The sequence below is a fragment of the Stenella coeruleoalba genome (genome assembly GCF_951394435.1).
Source record: "Stenella coeruleoalba genome assembly, chromosome: 1".
NCBI classification, from domain to species: Eukaryota; Metazoa; Chordata; class Mammalia; order Artiodactyla; family Delphinidae; genus Stenella; species Stenella coeruleoalba.
Window position 1 is genome coordinate 188,002,758 of NC_137169.1, and position 19,326 is coordinate 188,022,083.

Sequence of the window (19,326 nt, forward strand, 5' to 3'; positions counted from 1 at the left end):
AAAGGCAATGCCAGGAGTCCACGGCGAGACTGGAGGAGGAGAACGGGACTGTGCGGAGCCTACGGGAAGAATCCGAAAGTATAAGCGTGATGGAAAGACAAATGGAAAAGGGGACGTCCCAACGGCTGGAACTGGGACGGAGGAACGGGATCGGGGAAGGCCCGAGGAGGGACCACAAAGGTTTACGGGAGAGCAGTGGTGCGAGCCGAGAGGGTAGGGGCGAGACAAAGAGCAGCAGCTGAGGCCGATCGTGGGAAGAAATGGAACAGTGGCCGGGAGGGAGGGCAGACGCGAAGGAAGGGGCGTGAGGGATGGGAAGCGGCGGCGCCCGGGCGGGGAGGAGAGGCGGCGCGCGGGGCTCGGGTGGGGCGGTGCGGGGCGCGGGGGGACTGGGGTGGCCGGCGGGCGGAGGGGCCGGGACGGCGGAGGAGGGGCGGGCGGCGCAGGCGGAGGAGGGGCGCGAGCGCCGCAAAGTTACTTGGCCTGCACCCGGGCAGGGTCCGCGTGCTGGTGGCGGGGCGGCGGGAGGAGCGAAGCGGGGCTCGGCGGGGTGAAACCCGAAACCTCCGGTCCCCGAGCGCGGCCGAGAGGAAGGAAGCGGCGGCAGCGGCCGAGGCGGGGAGGCGGCCAGGCGGGGCCCTGAGCTGCCGCGGCGTCGGCTCCCGGGTGAGCGCCGGCGGGGGCGGGGGCGCGGGCACGGGCGGGGAGGGGGGCGCTGGCAGGGTTGGAGCGTGGCCGAGTTCATTGTGCGGGGCGGGAGGGCGCGAGGGCACAGGCCAGGCGGGGTCTCTGCGCCCCCTTCCCCCACGCCTCCCCGCCCCCACGGCTCATAGCTTCTCTACGCGCCCCCTTGGAGGTAGGGGACTGTCCTCCTGGGCGCACTCCGCCTTGCTTCGGGGAGCCGGGGCTCTTTGTGGGAAGATCTTGGGGGCGCGCCCCTCCCCTGGGGCCAGGGGCCTCTGAGAGGCCCTTCCCACTAGCCCGCCCCGCTTTTCCGGCGCCGCCCGTAGCCCCATTCTGAGACCCCCGGAAAGGGAAGACCTTCGTTCGGGCCCGCGACCCGGCTGATAGGGATCGGGCCGAGGGGCTTTACGCCCCGCTCCGGGACAGGTGTGTGGGGCAAAGCGGCCTCGACCCTCAGCTGAAATCCGTGAGGACCAGGTGAGCTACATCTTTTCTGTCGGGGCTCAGGGCGCTGTCTCTCGAGCAGGGCGGAAGATGCGCCCAGAAGTCGCTCGGCCCACCTTAGCGCCGCCGGGTAGGCGTCTCTGTTCCTCAGGTCTTCGAGAGGGAGATTCGGTTAGCTTTGGGGGCACTTGGCCCACCTTCTGGGCCAGAGCTTAACTCCTGTGCAACCGTTTGACAAAGGCATGTGGGATGAGAATTGTCTGTTGGTTAACTGGGATGCTCTGGGGCGCTTCAGAAGGGTCTGGTCTCCAGTAACCACACACTGGTGTGTTGGCATCACTTTATCTCACATCTTTGAGACTATTTTTGTTTTTTATTGTACCTTTCATCTGTTTTGCAAAGTGCTTTCAAGAGCAGGTCATTTGATCCTACTGCCTGTGAAGGTGGTGTGGTTTTGGAGGGAAAGGACTTCAGCTCCTTGATGTGTCCAATTGGGATAATGATAACACCAGGCGAGGGAGGGGGGCTGGGGGGTGGCGATGGAATGGGCATCACCGTGCACCCTCCCCATCCAGCCAGCGCAGATTCCGCCTAGCCTCTTCTTCCCCAGTGACCTGGACCTGGAAATGAGCTTCCGAGAGCTACTCCGTCGGGAAATACTAGGTGGCTTTCCCTCATTATCCCTCTTGCTGCGCCGCCGAGACAGGTTAGGAAATGCCTTTCCCAGGCCCCCAAAGCAGAGAGAGGAGGTGGGAGGTACCTCAGATTGTACAGACAGGGGTTCTTCATCCAGCTCTCTTTAACTGAGATCCAACCACCCATTTCAGTCACTTCCTCCACCGTGCCCCTCTTTTGCTGTCTTAGTCTACACTCATTTTATACTTCTAAGATGCTTCCAAGCACTTTTATATACACTTTAAAATCTCATTCACGTAACAGCCCTGTGAGATGGTGTGAGCTCGTTTTACAGGCGAGGAAACTGAGACTCAAGAGAGAAGTGCTCTGCTCAGCAAGGAAGGAGCCCAGACTGAACTCGGGTCTTTTGACTTGGCAGTGCTTTTCACGTGGGCTCCATCACACAGGTGGCTCCTGGAGCTCAGGATGTTCTTTTGCCCTACTGCTCCAGCGCCGTGACAGGAAGAATAGGAACTTTTCCCGAGGAGGCCTGCTTGGCATTTAGAAACTAAGTCCAAGCCTCAGGTAGTCAAATCATACTCTTGTGTTGCAGCCCTGTGCCGCGGGGGTCAGGAACGAGGCCTGGCCTCGTGATCAGAGGGGCCGCGTTCCTTGTTTGGGTTCTGTGGAGGACCGAATGGGCTGAGCTGGAACTGATCTAAATGTCAGGCAAAGGAGGTACAGTTCTGTGATGTAAACTCTGCTGCTGGGGCCCGTCAGGAAGGCTGCGTGCAGGAGGAGGGCTGTGCGGTGGGGGGGGGGGCGGGGGGCTGTGTGTAGAGCACGCCTTCCCATAAAGAGACAGGAGCAGGTGGGACAAGGTTCCAGCAAACTGCCTGATCTGGATTTGGGGGGAAGCTGCAAACTTTCATGGAAGAAAGCTTCATGTTTGTAAAGTTGGCAACTAATTCAAAACATTTTTCGAAATGTGCCAGGCAACCAAATTATGTGTTCGGGCTGGTTGTGACCTGCAGACTGCGAGCCTGCAACCTTAGGAAGTACTTGCTGTCCTTCTGAGATGCAGTAAAGCATGACTGCAGGGGAGAAGTGGTGTCTTCTTGCTGTTTTGCTTGGAGAGCAGAAAACATCAACCAAGTTGGAGATAGCGCTCTGTGCTACCTGGAGTTTGGAAGAAGCATTGACCTGGTGACTCAGTACTTCATTCATTCAGCCAGTACTAATCTCATCTGTGATTCTAGTCCTACACCAAGAGAGTACTCACACTAGTTGCTATCTGTTTCGCTGGCCAGTTTATGTGCATAGCAGGGCAGAGGATGGCATTCATGGCAGATATGTTCAGGGAACGATGGGAGCATAAAGGAAGGAGTTTTCAGTGTGGCCAGAGGTAAAACCTGGAGGTGCATTTGCTTTGGGTTTGTGTTTGATTTTTACTCAAGTAACAGGTAAGACCACACCGTATTAAGAGCACAGTCTGACGTCAGCTAGCCTGCACCCAGCCCTGCCACTTACAAACCTGTGACCTTGGATAAATAATGGAAAGCATGCCAGGAATGTAGTAACTTTTCAAAATTATAGTTATTATAAAAGATTTTAAAAATATAAAAATATATAGGAAAATAAAGTTCCCTCTACCTCACCTCAACTCCCTCTCTCCATCTGAAAGGTAACCTCTGTACCTGTATTATTTTCTAGGTCTTTTTCAATGCAGAAATAAATGCTCACCCAGTCTGGAAATACAGGTGAATATGAATACACAATATATAGTTTATTGATGTTATATTGTAAAACATGATAAAAATATTATTTGCATTTCCAACTTTAGGACCAACCTTAGTATATTGGATATACCTTTAAAAATATATAAGCGGGGATCATATATAATTATATGCTCTGTGACTTACTTTTTTGATTTAACAGTAAGACTTGGATGTCTTCCAATATCAATATCATAGATACACGTCATTCTTTTTAATGGCTACATAGTATTTCATAGTACAGATGCGCTGTAACTCATTTAAACATTCTCCTACTGAGGGACTTTTAGATTGTTTCCAACTTCATCTATTATAAACAATTCTATAGTGAACATCCTTGTACGTAAGTCTCTGTGTACTTGTAGAGTATTTCTGGATAAAAGTTACTCTTAGAAGTGGAGTTAGTGGGTCAAAGGGAATGTGTATTTTAAACATTTATTTAAGCAGAATTCCCTGTGTGTATTGGGATCTGGAGACTGTGCAGAAAAAGAGATTGAATTTGTTTAATTACTTAGGTTTACTTTTTGGAGATAGGTAGTATGCATAAAGAATGACATTCAAAGGCTATAAAAGGTAACACCTCCCTCCTACCCTAGCCCTCTATTTCCCTTTTTGGGTACAACTAATTTTGCCAGTTTTTGTGTATTCTTCTAGAGACAGTCCATGAGTCTATAGGCCAATTAAATGTATCTTCTGTTTTCTTCCTCTAAAAAAATAAATATGGTAGTATGCTAAATACCCTCATTCTGCTTATGGAATTAAAAAAATTTAACCTGTATCTTGGAGACCATTCAATATCAAAGTTATGTGCACTTTAAGTGCTGATAGATTCTTCCATGTCTACCCTTAAAACAACAACAACAACAAAAAGCTTAATGAATTTACACTCCCTCAAATTGCCCAACAAATCCTTTAACAATTTTTCCATTGAATTGTTGGTGATTTCATCAATTTTTGAGGCTTTTTCTAAATTTTGGATTTTAATCCTTTTCTTGTTAATAAATCAAATATCTTGCCTTTTTTGTCTTCCCAGCTTATTGTACCTTTGATTGTGCAGAAGTGTTTAATTTTTATGTGGTTAAATCTATAAGACTTTTCTCTATGGCTTCAAGTTTTCTGTTTTATTTAGGAAGTCCTCTCCTATCTCAAAATTAAATTTTCCTAAATTTTCTCTTTCCTCTCCATTCCTACTTTGCTTTTTTCATCTAAAAATACTTAAAATTATATCTTTTACTTTTCTGCAGTTTCCCTCCTTTCTGACACTGGGGAGGTCAAGGTTTGAATTTGCTGGTGAGCCTCTTTAGCCAGTGTAGCATGTTTATTTCCTTCTATTTTTACAGTGACTATTTTCACCAAGTCTTAAGGATGAGCCCTTCTCCAGGTGGGAGAATAGAGAGAGAAAGGGCATTCTGGACAATGGAACCATTGTCAGGTACATTGTCAGGTACAAAGTCATGGAGAACAGCAGTGCTTACTTGGAGAACTGTGATTTATTCAGTATAGCTGAAGTGGAGGGTCCTGTAAATGAATAGATTCTGCAGATGCCAAAGAATGATATGGCATGACCAGGTTTGTGTAGGGGGTGATCAGTCTTGTAGCAGTGGGGAGGACAAATTGGAGTGAGGGTGAGATCAAAGACAAGAAGATGAGATAGAAACATCTGATTGTCATTCAGGGGAAAGATGGCGAGGCTCTGAGCTGGGGTAATGGTAGTGAGGACAAAGTTTTTTTTTTTTTTTTTTTTTTTGCGGTACACAGGCCTCTCACTGTTGTGTCCTCTCCCGTTGCGGAGCACAGCCTCTGGACACGCAGGCTCAGCGGCCATGGCTCACGGGTCCAGCCGCTCCGTGGCATGTGGGATCTTCCCGGACTGGGGCACGAACCCGTGTCCCCTGCATCGGCAGGCGGACTCTCAACCACTGCGCCACCAGGGAAGCCCAAGGATGAAGTTTTAAGTTAGGATTTAGTGGTGCCCTAGATGTCTGTGATGGGGAATGGAACCAACCAACATTTATTGCTCTACATACATTACCTCATTGAATCCTAGCAATTCTGTATGAAAATCCAAAGCTCAGGTATGTCCATTACTCTACCCAAGGTCACACAGAAAGTGTCATTCATGGCCTTAGCCCCATCAGGATTATCTGACAAGAGTGGTCTAGGATGTCCCAGGTTCTGTCTTGAGTGATTTGGGTGAGTGGTGATTTTTGTTCTAGGGTAGAGAAAAACATGAAGAATAGCATATTGAGATGATAGAAGCAGAGATGATGCATTCCATTTTGCACGTTATATCTGAGGTGTCTGGGTGTGACATATGGGGGAAAACATCTACTAGGTGGGTGGATATGAATCTGGGGCCCCCAAGAGTTGTCTAGGCTATAGATGGAGATTTTGGAGTCATCATTGTTTCGGTGAGTACGGAGACGGAGCACACAGAGAGATGAGGTATCAAATAGGACTCTTCTCCTGCAAGTCGTAGAAAATCCAGTTCAAATTGGCGTAAGCAAGAAGGAACTTATTGACTCTTATCACTAAAAAGCTCAAGAGTTGTATTTGGCTTCAGGCATGGGTTCAGGATTCAAATGATTGATCAGGACTTGTTTTCTTACCTCCCCTTGTCTCATGCTGTCCTCTCGTGATGGCTAGGCGAAGCTGCAGGTTCAGATCCAATGGACGGGGGAAGCTGTCTTTCTCCCAATTATCCCAGCAACAGTCCTGTTACGTCTCATAAACTGATTTGCTCAGAGGGACTTGGAATGTGCTCTTGACCAGGTGTCGATGGTGTGTCACATCCATGAAGGCACATGAGCTCAGAGGAGGAAAAGGATGAGTCTTCAGAGGAAACTCGGGCAACTACAGAGCAAGGGGAAGAGAAGGAAGGGAAGTAAACAGTTAATTTCCTCTGCAGATGAGAGGAAGAAGTAGTGCCCCAGATGGCATCTTGGGAAACAGTAACACTTAGAGGACAGGATGATTCCAGGTAGGTATAAGGCTGGTAGGGAACAAAGCGGGGAGAGGCAGGAGAGAGCTGGGTCAGGGGAGTCAAGGGAAGAGGGAGTCTCAGGAAAAAATGAAAGTTGTCAAAGGTGTCAGATGCTGGAGAGACCCCAAGGAAGGACCCATTGGATTCGGCTAGGAGGTCATTGGTGACCTTGCCCTCAGCAAAGGTAGTCATTTATTTTAGACTTGACTGGGACTACTTTCTAGAGGGTTCATATTCCTACATGTATTCTGCATTCCCCACCCAGGCCTGGGGATGGCCAGGTAAGGGCAGAGGTGTCGTGATGGCAGTCAGGAAACTGGGGTTTGTCAGTAATTAGGTATATGACTCTGTGTAACTCACTTCACCTCTTTGGACTTTCAAGTTTCATCATCTGTAAAATAACACAGTTAGAATGAGTTACTTCTAAGGCCTCGTTTAGCTCTCAAATATTGGGGATTAATGAACTTGATCCCTTCTCACCATCTCTATTACCACAGCCCTGATCCAAGCCTTCATCTCTCACCTGGGCTGTAGCAGCAGCTTCCTGATTGGTGTCTCTGTCTCCGTCTCCATGCTTGATCCCTGCAGTTCCTTCTTCACCCAGGAGTAGAGTAACCCTTCTAAAACATGAGTCAGATGCATCACTCCGGGGGCCTCCGATCCCATCTGGAATCTAATCCACCCTCCTCACCACGGCCCACAGCACCCTGCAGAATCCAGCCCCTGACCGTCTCCATGTCTGCCATTCTCCTCTTCCCTCACTCCTCTCCAGCTTCATTGCTATTCCTTGGACATGCCAAACTCATTCTGGCTCAGGGCTTTTGCGAGGGCTCTTCCCCTGGCCTGAAACTCCCTTGCATCATTTTTGGTCTCAAATGTCAGCTCCTTGGAGAGACTGCTGACTCCTCACTCCCAGCCCACCCACCCATTCACCCCATCTCTTTACCCTGTTTTACTTATCTTCATAGCACCCACCACTCTCTGGAATTAGTTTACCTATTTATTGTCTACTTTTTTAGATTTTAATTTTATCAGATCATTTCTTTCTTTTCATTTTTTTCCAGATTGATTGAGATACAGTTGACATACAGCACTGTATAAGTTTAAGGTGTACAGCATAATGATTTGACTTACATGCCTCATGAAATAGTTATCACAATAAGTTTAGTGAACATGCATCATCTCATATGATTCAAAATAAAGAAATAGGGAAAAATGTTTTTCTTTGCGATGAGAACTCTTAGGATTTACTCTCAACAATTTTCATATGGCTGTGTTAATTATATTTATTATGTTGGACATTACATCCCTAGTATTAATCTTATAACCAAAAGTTGCTACTGTTTATTATTTATTTGTTTGCTGTCTGTGTCCCCTGCACCCTGAACGGAAGCTCCAGGAGAGGAGAGATCTTGGCGTCTTGTTCAGTGCTGTGTCTCAGCTGCAAAGTGGAGCCTGGGACCAAATAGGTATTCATTAAACATTTTTGGGGGTAGCTGAATGAGGAATGAGAAGGGGGAAGTTAAGAGTGTCCAGGAACGAGTGGCAATGTGGTAAGGGAGGGAGGGGACATCCCCTGTTCTTCAGGGCTGTATATGATGGCATCTGTCTCAGACATGGTCATCAGAAAAAAATGTATTCAGAAGGAATACCACTTTAAGCCATTTAAAAATATTATTCTCAGTTTTAGCAATATGAGCTTAATTAGTTTGCTGGGCTCTATGAGGATAATGAGCAAAACAAATAATTAAGGGTAAAACCAGTTAGCATAGTAATCATTGTTTATCTTGTGATAGAAGTAATCATCTCAGTCTTAAGTCTCAGCATAGCTTCTGTCTCTTCTTGTCTCCGTGGAGCATCTATGTGAATTTGTTTATGGAGGGAGTTGTTTAATTTTTCTTCATCTGTTTATTAAGGATAAATAGTAAAATATAGAATGAACTCAGTTACTCCTATAGAACAGGATTTCTCAACCTCAGCACCACTGACATATTGGGCTGCGTAATTCTTTGCTGGGGGTGAGCGGGAGGCTGCCCTGTGCATTATGGGACGTTTAGCAGCATCCTTGGACTTAGATGCCAGTAGCATTCCCTGAGATGTGACAACCAAAGATGTCTCCAGAAATTGCCAGATGTCCCTTGAGGTGGGAATGGGGACAAAACCGCCCCTCCTTGAGAACCACTGATGTGGGGGAGTGACTGAGTCTGATTGTTATCTAGAATCTTCTGATTGGACATTTTCAGACCCTCCCAGCCATCCTGATTCCCTCTTTAGCTTTAAAAAAAGCGATTTGCTCCTTCAGGGTAGGGGTTGTGAGCATGAAAGGTCAGTTCCCCTCATCGCAGATGGAGGTAAATTAAAATTGCACGTTTCTCAGTCAGCGAGCACCTGCCTTACTGGTTACCGAGCAGCACAGTTCTGAGCTGAGCGCTTTTCTGCGTTGACGGAGCTCTCAGGCCCTGAGCCCCCGAGTGGAGTCAGAGATGCTTCCATTTTGCAGTCTCTTGCAATGCAGCTTTTCTCTCCTCTTTTTATCCACTTAAGTGGTCAAATGAAACCTCTTTGATTTAATTAAAATTTGAAGGGGAAAAGAGAATTGAGTTTTCTTTCCATGTCTTAAATAACTTTCTTAAACAGTTTTTGAGTTTATCTCCCAACAGCCACTCCACTAGCTGCTTTCACATGTGTTACTTCATGTAGTCCCCTTGATAATTATATGAAGTAGGTTCATTCCACTCTCTTGTTCCTCTCGGAGAAATTGAGGCTCAGAGAGGTTAGGACATACACAGGCACATGAAATTCAAACCTAGGTTCAGTCCAGATTCCAAAAAACATGTTCTTTCTATTGACTATCAGATCAAAGTAGATGTTAATGAGTAGGGGGAATATAAAATATTTATTTTCTCCCACATGCAAAGTGCTTTTGGGAATTCAAAGGGGAAACCGAGGAAGAATTTATAATCCATCTGCAGGGGAAAGCATCCTCACCTAAAATAAAAACTTGTGCTAAGACATGCGTGTCTGAAAAGATAATATAAAAGAAGAACTAGATATAAGGTGTGGTCAGGGTCATTGTGGGGATGGAATGTTCCAGAAAGACTTCTTGAGACTTTTGCTCTTATGGTAGATGTAAGGACCTGCAGCCAGATGTTATTCATATAAGTGTCAATAAGGGGGTAGGTGGCCTGGGCTTATGATAGTGGTCTCCAAGCTCTGTCAGGCTATGTGGGTCCACCTGCCCTTTCAGTATCACTTCAGTTGGAGAAAAGAAAATGCTTAATTACAGAAAGCTGCTGTGAATCAATAACAATGTAAAAAATGAATTCAAATTTTATTGACCACAACAGCATATATAGACATTTGAAGAACAATAGTTGGCATATGTGTGAGACATCATTTATTTGGTCTACAAACAGTAACTGCTAACTGGAGTTTGGGAATGCCTGACTTAGAGGACGTGTGATAGGATAGTTTATAGAGGAAATAAAAATAAGAGGGAAGCAAGGTAGCTGAGAAATAGTAATACTCTACCTTGTTATGCAAGCCTGTGCAAATATCTTCTGCAAATATAGCTATAGTCTCTTCAAAATTCATATTTTTTAGACTTAGCCTTTTGGAAGATTCTAATGTCAGTCCTTCACTATATAACAGATTTGTCTGCACTTACATATCTGTCTTTCTGGTGGTATAGAATCCAATAGGACTCGACAATCTCGCTTTTAAATTCGCAGTTTTCCTCTTACCACTTAAAAAAATATTAAAGTTAAATGGAGAGCTCTGAGCTGTTTCAAGGGTCGTTGTTTTTCTGGAAAATGCCACAGTTACTCACTTGAGCCATATAGATACAGTTAGCATGTCACTTATCTGGCAGAGTGCTGAGAAGTAGAAAATCAACCCTCCCCAAAGGTGCAGGAGGAGATGACATCTGTATGACAGAAGCCATACCTGGAGCACTTTGCACTGAAGCCCCCCCTCAGGATATCAGCCCCTACTTTACATAAACCTTTCCTTAGCTTGGCAAGGAAAACTACAGGTAATTATACTCTGTATAGGGAAAAGGGCCACCAAAGGTTGAAACAAGTTGCAGAGAAAGTTTCAAAAAGAAACAATGTGCAAGGCACACTTGGTACAACAGGAAATAACATTACCCTTATCCAACTTGAGGGAATCACTGTGTTTCAAATCATGAACATCTCACAGTGATAACCCCCCAGCTGAGTGGGAAGCTGAACAGTCTTCTCTAAGATTTTAAATGAGAGCAATTATATTAGCACTGATCTGTAAGGTCAAAATTTCATTTATCTTGGCATTTAATGACCTTGAGTCGTCATGAAAATCGTTATGTTTTGTATCCTTTGTTTTAAAATATAGGGAAATGTATGATGAATTTTCATGAATTTTGCCTAAAGGCTTGAAACAAAAAGTTTTAATGTCTTAAGGTGATAAAGGCCCGCCAATTCATAAAACTGGCCTATCCAGAATGAGGCATTTCGAAGGATTAGCTTGGGTTTTAGTGCAGTTTTGGAGGGGAAGTTGTTACTGGAGGCCCTCTCTTTTTCTTTTTTTTTTTTAATTGAAGTGTAGTTGATTTACAATATTGTGTTAGTTTCAGATGTACAGCAAAGTGATTCAGTTGTACATATATCAATATATGTATATTCTTTTCCATTATAGGTTATTACAAGATATTGAATATAGTTCCCTATGCTATACAGTAAATCTTTGCTGTTTATTTTATATATAGTGACGTGTATTTGTTAATCCCATACTCCTAATTTATCTCTCCCCTCCTCTTTCCCCTTTGGTAACCATGAGTTTGTTTTCTATATCTGTGAGTCTGGTTTATAAATAAGTTCATTTGTATTATTTTTTTTAGATTCCACATGTAAGTAATATCATATAATAGTTGTCTTTTTCTGTCTGGCTTACTTCGCTCAGTATGATCATCTCTAGGTCCATCCATGTTGCTGCAAATGGCAATGTTTTGTTCTTTTTTTGTGGAGACCCTCTCTTTCTAATGATTAGAATCTTTGATTGTATATAGAGTTATCATGGAAAAGGGTGAACAAGTTAGGGTTATAGGGTTGTTTGCACCTTAGGGTCAAGGGGAATGCAACAGGGGTAGATGGGAGAAGAGGATGGGTGGATAAATGGAGACCCTATAGCACCAATCCGTACCAGCAATTTTTTTTTTTGCACCATAATATTTATGCACAGCACGGTTTGCCTTCCTCAGCATCTCTTCTCACCTTTGACCTAAGTGTCAAGTTAGGATAGCTTTCACAGCATGTAAAGGAAACCCTACTCCAAGGACTTAGTCAGTAGCCGTGGCTGGACACAGTGGCTTTACAACTCAGTAGCTGATTTGGGCTACTGTAGTCTTTCTGCTCTGCATTGCATGGGACATCCAGCCACATGGTCAAAAGATGGCTGCTTCACCTTCAAGCACTGGGTTTGAGTTCTAGTCAGGAGAAAGGGAGAGGGAAAAGGGCAGAAGCCACAGCTTGAGTCTGTGTCTTTTTGTCAGGAAATGGATAGATTTCCGTCACCTTGTAGACTTCTGTTGACTGGAACTGGATCTAATGGCCACCGAAGCTCTGTGCAAGTGAGTTTATTTTTGTAGGTGCATTTGATGTCCCACATCAAGTGAGGGTTCTGTTGATAGGGGAAAGGGGAGAATGGATATTGACTGGATAATGAATAGTTTAGTAGTTTATTAGTTTAATATTTGCTACATCTGCAAAAATAATTCTCTGAAGGCAAGAAATGCCTAGTGTGCCAAGATGTTCAGTGTCCCATTTTTTATACATATCTTCACTTATTTATCACAAATATTGGGCACCTACTGTTTGCCAGGCACTGTTCTAAATGCTGACCCCAAAATTTATAGGCCAGAAATTTCTCAATTTCAGGGAGCCTACAGTCCAGTGAAAGGGAAAGACATTAACAAGATAAATAAGTACAGACATATGCACTAAAGAGAAAAAGTAAAAAAGGGAATGGGGCCATGAAGTATGGGGTATGAAATGTTAGGTAGTGTGAACTGGGAAGGCTTTGCTGCAAAGGTGATATAAATTAAGGCCTAAAGGAAATGAGAGAGCAACCTACAAAGATATGTGAGGTGAAGCCATTCTAGGCATAGGAAACAGCAAGTGCAAAGGCCCTGAGGTAGACACATGCTTGATGTGTCTGAGAAATGGTGAGGAGGCCAGTGTCATCGGAATGGCAGTAAAAAGGTAATTTTGATTATAAGTTGGACCAGTAATGGAGAGCCAGATCATGTAGGAAGCTGCAGGGCTTATTCTGAGTGACATGAGAATCCTTTTGGGGTTTTGAGTGAAGCAGTGACTTGTTCATGTTTTTGACCTCTGTTTTAACCAGCTCACTCTGGTTGATGCGTTGAGGAGGGGGGCAATGGCAGATGCAGGTAGACTAGTGAGAAAGCTATTCTAATAACCCAGAGAAGACATAATGTAGCCTGGACCACAGTGATGGTAGCAGAGATAGTAAGACATAGTTGAATTCTAGACACATTTCAAAAGCAGAGCCAGTAGATTTGCTAATGGACCAGATAGGAGATGTGAGAGAAAGTGAGGAGTCAGGAGTGACTCCAAAGTTAGGGTCTGAGCAACTGGAAGGATGGGGGTACCGTAACATGAGATGAAGAGATATGGGAAGAGCAGGTTTGAGAGGCAAAGGACTTGAAGTCTGGTTTTGGACATGTTAGGCTTGTGGTGCCCATGCCATCCAAGTGGAGATGTTGAGTAGCCAGTTGGGAGCTCCAGGGAATGGCATTGGCTTCTCTGCCTGAGCACGGCCTCCTAACCAGACCCTTGGTCCAGTTGCCCCGTGAATCACCATAGCCACTTCTGGCATCAGCGCCAGGTAGACTTAGAACAGCCTAGGGCAGGTCTGACCTGGTCCAACCCAGCTTTGCCTTTGGGATTTGCTGGGATCCCAGTTTCAGGCAGGCTGGCCATGGGCCAGTGTCTGTGGAGGTGGAGGCTTTTCTGAGCCTGCCCTGGGAAAGCTGGCGTTTCTGCTCTTCTCCCGCCCAGGGGAGTAGCGTGGTCCAGGCTGGTGTCCAGTGGCTGGCAAAGGAAAGATGGCTGCCTCGCGTGCAGCTGGGAAAGCTATTTCTGTAGTGAGATCCGGCCCGACCTTCAGGCTGCTAAGGCCCTCCCCAGAGAGCTGTGGTCAGCCCGCCACTGCTTTCCCTCCCTTTCCCTAAAGAGCTTTTCTGCTGGGGCTTAAGACTCTCCCCTGAGTGAGTTATCTTCATCATGACTTCAGCCGGTATTTTGTGGATTTTTTGGGAGGCCGAAGTGGACCCTCCCCATCCGTGTTCACCGGGAAACACAAGGGCAATGATGGCCGCTTTCAGTGTCGCTGGGGGAGGCCTGGGAGAGAGGCCAGTGGCCCTTTGAAAAAAAGTCAACAGACAGTCCATGGCTCAGAGTCCAGCTTGGCTTAGTACTGAGTGTTCCTCACATTCTACGACAAAAACTGCACCAGAGAAGTTTGATGAACAAAAAGTTGAGTTTTGGTTTACCATGTCATCTGGGGACAGTGCAGCACGATGAATCATTTTACTCAGTGGGTTTACCTTGGAAGTCACTGCCGGACTAGTCCCTAGTGAGGAATAATCCAGGGCAGACGTAGCCTGTGTTTCCTCGTCCGATGCAGGAAAAGGTTACTCTACGTGCCGCTGAGGTTCTTCTCTTCTTCATCAGCGGGTGAGATGCCGTGAAGTCAGCTGACTTCCTTCATTTCATGACTCTCCAAACCCCGTGGGGAGAGAAGTTAAAGAGAAGGTACCCTGGTATATTTCTCCAACTTTTTTTTGTTGCTGTAAAATATGCCTAACATAAAATTTACCACCTGAGCCATTTTTAAGCACACAGTTCAGTGGTATTAACACACTTATATGGTGCAATCATTACTACCGTGCATCTCCAGAATTCTTTTCACCTTGTGAAACTAAACCCATTAAACAGCTCCCCCTGTCCACCTCCCACCAGGCCCTGGCAACCACCATTCAACTTTCCATCTCTATGATTTTGACTACTTGTAAGTACCTCATATAAGTAGAATCCTACAATATTTGTCTTTTTGTATCACATAATGTCCTCAGAGTTCATCCATGTTGTAGCATATGTCAGAATTTCCTTCCTTTTTAAGGCTGAATAATATTCTTTTATGTGGATATACCATATTTTGCTTATCGGTTCATCAGTCAATGCACCCTTGGGTGGCTTTCATGTTTTAGCTACTGTGAATAATGCCACTATGAACATGGTGTACAAACAGCTCTTTGAGATCTTGCTGTCAGTTATTTTGGGCATATAACCAGAAGCGGAATTGCTGGATCATATGATAGTTCTATGTTTAATTTTTTGAGAAACTGCTGTACTGGTTTCCACAATGGTTGTACTGTCATCTTCACCAACACTTATTATTTTCTGGGTTTTGGTTTTTGTTTTGGACAGTAGCCATCCTAATGAGTGTGAGGTGGTATCTCATTGTAGTTTTGACTTACTTTTCCTAATCATCATTGATGTTGGGCATCTTTTCATGTGCTTATTGGACAGTTGTATATCTTTTTTGGATGTGAGTTGTTCTTTTTTGTTGTTGTTGAATTTTAGGAGTTCTCAATATATTCTGAACACTAATTTCTAGTCATATATATGATTTGCAAATATTTCCTCTCAATCTGTGGGTTGCTTTTCTACTCTGTTCGTGGTATCTTTTGATGCACAAATTTAAAAAGTTTTCATGAAGTCCAGTTTGTCAGTTTTTTCTTTTGTGCCTGTGCCTTTGGTGTCATATCCAAGAAATCATTGCCAAATCCAATGTTCTGACTTGTTATATTTTTTGTATTGCTTTAAAGCCTCATCGCCTGTACACACTTCTTTCTTTCTTTCTCTCTTCAATCAAGTTATTAGACCAATAGATCAATAACACATTTTAGACTTCATAAATCTTTATTCACTCATTCCACAAACAGGGAGAGTGTTCCGACTAGAGAATAGGCAGAAGCCAGAGCAAATTGGAAATGGAAGCACGTAAGCACAGCTGGCTGGAGCGGAACGTACATGAAGGGGTTGGTGGGTGAGAAGTCTGGAATTTAGATGAGGCCACACCATGTCGAATCTTATCTGGTGTGGTGAGTAGATGGATTGAAGGTAGTCTCACAGTCATAGAAGCAAGTTGGAGAGCTACTACCTAATGCTCTGTTGAACTGGGCACTTAACCTTTCTGAGCCTCAGTGTTCCCATTTTATTCATTTATCAAACACGTGGTACCAAACTCTATTCTAAGCACTGTATAAATATTAACTCATTGATTTTGTCCACCAACCCTATGAGGTACTTACTCCTGAGCAAGGAGTATTATCTCCATTTGACAGAGTGGGGAGCTATGCCCAGAGAGGTTAGGTAACATGTCAAGGTCACAGAAGGCAGTAAGTATTGGAGCTGGGATTTGAACCCAGGCTCTCTAGTTCTGGAGTTCATGCTCTTAACAACATGTTGTATTGCTTCTGTGAAACAGGGAGAAGGGTAATTCCTTCCTCTAAAAGTTATTCAGAAGGTGAAGTGAAACAATGTATGTAAAGTTACATTGTATGTTGCACACTGTTTTGCCAATACTGATTATCATTAGTTAATAATAATTTAACAACACTTTGGAAATGGGTAAGATTCTCAAGGACATAGGGAGAAAGGAATGGATCAAGGACTGAGCCTTGGGAAATGTTTTTGCTGAGTAGCAAGAGCTTGGTTTTGGAAAGACATTTGACAGAGTCATGGCTGACGCCCTTGTGGACAGGGTCATGGTCAGTGAAGAGCCCCAGCCTCCAGACTTTCAGTCCCTGCTGAAGGAAGTTTTGGAGGTTGGTAATGTTGATAATGTACATACAGAGGGAACCAAAGCCAGGTCTCTCCCACTGACAAACCAAGAATTCGGACAAGGACCATAAGGCCACTAGGGTTCTGATTCTAGCTTCTCTCCCACCTTCTGGTGCATGTTCCCAAACAGACCAGGGCTTGGACCAGCTTTACAGGTGAAGTGAAAGGTTTCAAACCAGGAAGTTACTAGGTTTATGGTGCCCTTGTGGGGACAAGAGCAAAGCACTGTACATTGTAACAGACCCTGGACTGGCTGGGTGGGGACATCCCTCTGGGGTTGCAGAGGCTGAGTCGCTGCACCCACCATCTTTGGAACAACTTTCATGTGTGTGCCGCAGAAAGACGGAGGGAATGCAGGGAAGGAGACCGGGGATTCTGTGATCTCTTTCCGGCTCTCAACGAGTTGTGTGGTCTGGTTTGTGGGCGGGATGGGGGATTCACTGTCTCTCTCAGTTACCTTAGTGCAAATCAAATGGTTATTCGAACCTTCCTCCCAAACTCCACGCCCTCAACTGCTCCAGCTGGTGATTGATGTGTATAAAATGCTTTGAGGTGCTGAGATGAAGAGCCCCTGAGAATATGGCCAACATAGCATCACAGTGACCTCACGTGAACTTATTTGAAGTGGTGTCTTAGGAACATTTCCTCACCTGGAGAGTTGTTTATTCGAGCATCTTACGTGCCTACCTGTTGGCATGTGATTTCTTTAGAAGAGGGCATCTGGTGGTCCCGGCTTTTAGGGTGCTCAGCTCTTCATAAAAATGGGAGACCACAGAGGAGGAAGTGAGCCGCTACCCTGATTGGGTATATTTAAGGATATCAGAAGAGAACCTTAAACTAAAAGAAATGATTTGCTCTGGAGAAGACTTTTGAAGAGGTCAGGTGTGTCTTGTCGTGTCCAGCGCCCTTGTTAGGTGCCAAGAGTCCTGCATCCTCTGACCAGCATGGTCTCCCAACACAAACCCAAGCCTGGGCCTGCTGTCTGTGGACTCTCAGGCCGCCCCTTCGATGGGCATTTGTAATGGGCATTGTGCAGGTGAGTGAGGCCTCCTTTTCCTTGCAGTGGCTTATTGACTGGGTCACGGACCACCTGATCCCCAAGAGACTGCATATACTCTGGGGGGTGAAAAGCTTCTCTCTGCTTCCATATGAAGAAACTCCACCGTACTAGGGTCCATGGTTCCATGGCATGGTCCGTGGCGAGAAGAAAAGGATAAGGTCTCCAGCAGGAGGCTGAGGAAGGCAGAGCTGTGCCTGAGGAGTCGGCCTAATCCTGAGAAAGGGAAGGTTCCTGGTACCAGTGTCCAAAGAGGTGGGGTCTTGACGTGTTATATGCAGATCATGGTGTATCAGAGTATCAGTCAGGATTCTTTAAGTTGCAAGGGCCAGAAACCCTGCCAAATTAGCATAAGTGAAGGAGAAAATTCACCAGCTCGTATAACTGAGGAGAACAAGAAAATTCAGAATCACACATTACTTCATCAGCATTTGTGAATGGATTCGTTGCATGTTCTCCCTGCCCCCTTCTTTTTCTCTCTTGCTCTCTTTCTCTCTTTCCCCCTTTCTCCCTCTCTCTCTCCTTCTCTCACTTTTATTTGCCTGTAAGCACTTTCCATGTAGTGTCTAAGATGGCCAGCTGCTGCAGCCCCAGGCTCATGGTATCAGCCTACCAACCCCATGGTAGGCTAGTCTGTCCTCCGGCTGTTCCAGCCAAAGTCCTGGGTCATGTGACCATGGCCTAAGAATACGGGAAGGGTCCTCTCGCAAAGTAAAATCAGGGTGAACGCTTCAGATAGAAGCCACAGTATGAAGTGAAGGCTCACTGTGTGCCAGACGCTGTTCTAGGCACTTGATACAAATAAACACACTGTTCTTTTTTACAGGAGCTGGGCTTCAAACCCAGGCAGACTTCAGAGTCTATACTCTTAACCACCATGCCACACAACCTCTGACAAGTATAGGGTAACAGCCATATGAGCAGGAAAAAAGTCGGCTATAAGTCAATGAAAATCAGAGTTCTAGGTAAAAATATGAGGTGGGACTAGCACATATCCAAATTTATACAATTAAATAAGGGAAAGCGAGGGCAGCCACCTTTATATTGTAGTAATTCTGTTTTTGCAAAGCAAGGCATTTCTAGAATTATTTCTTGGGAATTAGCATGCAGGCCAGTTTATAAAACACAATAGATACCTGTCTCAATATTCTATAGTGTTGCCTTGTTTGTTAACCCAAAATGATATTGATCACTCCCTCGAGTGACAAGATTTGGCTTTGAATGACTTGAAGCTGTTGCCAGTCTAATCCAGCAGACGTGTCACCGTCTGTGGGAATATTCAAGAGAACTGAAGGCAGTTCCCAAAGAGGACTGACTGATACTTGGAGCCATGACAGTAAAGACAAGGACCCGCACGCCCAGGCTTCCCTGGTGACCTGACTGAGAGGGCTGGCTCTCTTTCCCAGGAATGATTTCCGATACATTTATTCAGACCTCAGTCATGTTCCAGTGGTGTAAAGTGATTTATTTGGTCATGGCAGGACGTGGAGAGTGTGGGAGTCTGAAACACCTTCGTGTCTGGCACCAGCACTGGCCAGGAGAGTGGTAATGTGAGTCACACTTGAATTTGCTTCCATTCAAATGGGCCCTGGGGAAGCTGGCTGCCTGCCAGGAAGCCTTCCCTGGCTGGGACATTCCACATCCTATCTCTTGTTAAAGTACACCCCTGGGGAATCTGCTGGGGCTTGTGCCTTTCCCTCTCCAGGCCTCCTGGCAGAGGCTGGGGCTTTGGATTTCCCTGGGTGGTCAGCTCTTTGACCACGTCCCCCCGCGCCTCCCGGAGAGGGCTGTAGCTGAGGACCTCAAGGATAGCACTCAGCCCTGGGCTCTCTGATTCTGGCGTTCACTGGTGTCCCTGCT

At 45.5% G+C, this 19,326-nt stretch overlaps 1 protein-coding gene across 1 annotated transcript in view; it reads left to right on the plus strand.

Moving 5' to 3' along the window:
* Positions 1–597: 597 nt before the first annotated feature.
* The window catches only part of GPR161 (G protein-coupled receptor 161), a gene marked incomplete at its 3' end in the record, with an annotated part of 44,615 nt that continues 25,886 nt past the window's right edge, over positions 598–19,326 (plus strand). Inside the window, exons 1-3 of the mRNA XM_079937147.1 lie at positions 598–666; positions 3,457–3,503; positions 7,895–7,970. The remainder of the gene's footprint in view (positions 667–3,456; positions 3,504–7,894; positions 7,971–19,326) is intronic.